General features: G+C 40.8%; 1 pseudogene; it reads left to right on the top strand.

Annotated features, from left to right (window-relative positions):
* Positions 1-2,196, top strand: part of LOC137640853 (uncharacterized) — a 6,336-nt pseudogene extending 4,140 nt beyond the window's left edge.
* Positions 2,197-2,500: the final 304 nt, after the last annotated feature.

The raw sequence follows: 2,500 nt of genomic DNA, 5'->3' as shown, positions 1-2,500 counted from the left end.
CCATATAAACATCTATAACGCTTGATTATTCCTTGGAAACAACGTTACAGTTGTTCATTTGTTGAAATTTCTAGCGTATGTTCAGAATTCTAGAGAACGTTGAGTTTGCATAAAATATTTTCTTCACTAACACTCGTCTCGAGAACTTAGTGTCTCTTCAAAACTGGGTCTTCTCATATTGGAGTCTGAAGACAAACCAAGCATTGTATCATAAGACATTATTGTATCTTCATTAAGATGTTTATGTTTAGGTGATGTGCGATAATTAGGAATCACTGTGATTTGAACAAGACTGCTTCTTTATCCTGCTTTTACTAAATCATATTTACCGTGAAGTTCATAATATTAGTAATGTTCTTTGAATTCAACTTTATCATTTGAACATATCTCATTCTTTGTGATGAATCAAATAGAAAAAATTCAGACAACAAACTGTCATCGAGAAATACCTACAGCCAATCCAGTTCGTTGTAACAAAACAAAATAGCCCCATATAAATGGAAACGCCCACTTACAGTATTACCATAATACTCCTAGTGCGTGTATCTTATATAGTCATATGCTGTGTCTCGAAATTCCTGGAGGGAGCTGTACATTTGCCTTACTCTCCGGATGAATTGTAAGATTTGGTATCCCCGAGTATATTACTTCTGACAGAGGAACCACTTTCACCTCTCAATTGTGGACATCATTAGCGAATCTCCTGGGCATCACCCTACATCAGACAATGGCCTACAACCCCGCTGCCAATGGAATGGTTGAACGTTTTCATCGCACCCTCAAAGCAGCTTTGATGTCCCGCTGCAAGGATTCAAACTGGGTTACTCAACTTCCCTTGGTCCTCCTGGGACTAAGGACCACTCCTAAAGACGCTCTCGACGTCTCGGCAGCTGAAATGGTGTATGGCGACCCGTTGGTCGTCCCGGCCGAATTTTTTCCTTCTACAACCTCCTCCGATGATCTCCAGCGCATACGTCACGTCGTGGGAAAATTCACTCCATGCCGCCAGACTTACAAGGCCCCCAGCGAAGCATTACATACCAACAGACTTGCATTCTGCGATGCAAGTCTTCCTGTGCAACGAAACTCCCAAGCCACCGCTAACGCCCGCTTACAAGGGCCCTTTCCTTGTGATCCGACGCAGTCCAAAAGCATTCCTACTAAATATTTGTGGCAAAGAAGACTAGGTTTCCATTGATCGTCTAAAACCTGCTTATCTCCTGCCAGATGACCCGCCTACAGTTCGCCTCTATAGAGCAGGACGCTCTATTTAAAATGTACAGTATGTCATTTTTAGGGGGGGAGCCATGTACCAACCGTGTGTCACACGTTCGTACATAAATTATTTTGTATATATTATGCTTGTATCTGCGCTCTTCCCTCGCACTAAAAAGAACCAGAACAAACATGTCTGTGTGTCGCCTATGTAACATTGTCATTTCTCGAACATGTATTTTCCTGTTGCCTTGAGGTTTTGTATATAAAGAAGAGTGTTGTTTAATAAAGTACTCAGTTGATTGCATCCTGCCTTTAGGTCATAACCTTTATCTCTGCCATCACACTTTACAGGGGACAGTCTCCATTTCCTATCTCTGTCCCCCGCTATTTGGGGTGTCTGTCAAAATGAGAAGAATGTTAAGGTTTTTAAGCATTCTCGATATATATAAACTATTATCTCTCTCTCTCTCTCTCTCTCTCTCTCTCTCTCTCTCTCTCTCTCTCTCTCGTGTGCATGACAGGAAATTAAGAAAAACAATACACGTTGGCATACACTAATGGCATTTATCTGTTTTCAGATTTTCGATGATCCTATACTTCAACAAAATGAACATGGTCCTGTAACCCATTTAACAGCAACGCCTGTCACACCTGTCCCAAGTACACCCCAGGATAATGTACGACCTGCAATGCATGAGTCTTCACGCATTCAGACTCAAAGTACCCGAGGAAGAAAAGGGTCTCTACCCACTAACGAGAGGCATGCGGTCCTTCAAGAAGCGCCTCATCAACTGAAGGAACTATCTCGAACGGAGAAGTAGGATAGTGATGAACAAAGTGTTTTTGGTGATTTTGTTGCCAATGATTTGCGGAAGATGGATGAAGGAAATAGGATCCATGCACAGAAAGTAATTATCTGAGGTACTTTATCTGGGAAAATTAGGGAAGCTCACATTTTCAACCAAGGTTGTTGTCTAATTATGTATGACCATAATTATGTCTTTATTGCATTTGGCATTAACATGTTTACAATAAAGCTGTGAAAGTAACAGTCATAGTATGTTTCTCCCAGGTTTAGAAACTATTCATGAAGAACTTTACATATGTGTAAAGATGTAGTTTTACCCGAAGGGTTGCGCTTCAAGGTGGGTAGTGTACAAGTAGCCAAACACCAAGCACGTAGCTCTTTTTACATACACATAACAAGATGTATATTGTATGTAATTAATCTTGCGTCTATGTTCAACTGTAGGGATGTACTTCACATTATGCAAGTCATTTT

This window comes from Palaemon carinicauda, chromosome 5 (assembly GCF_036898095.1).
Source record: "Palaemon carinicauda isolate YSFRI2023 chromosome 5, ASM3689809v2, whole genome shotgun sequence".
Taxonomy (NCBI): Eukaryota; Metazoa; Arthropoda; class Malacostraca; order Decapoda; family Palaemonidae; genus Palaemon; species Palaemon carinicauda.
Note: the sequence above shows the minus strand (reverse complement) of the source record. Positions and strands in the feature narration are given on the sequence as shown.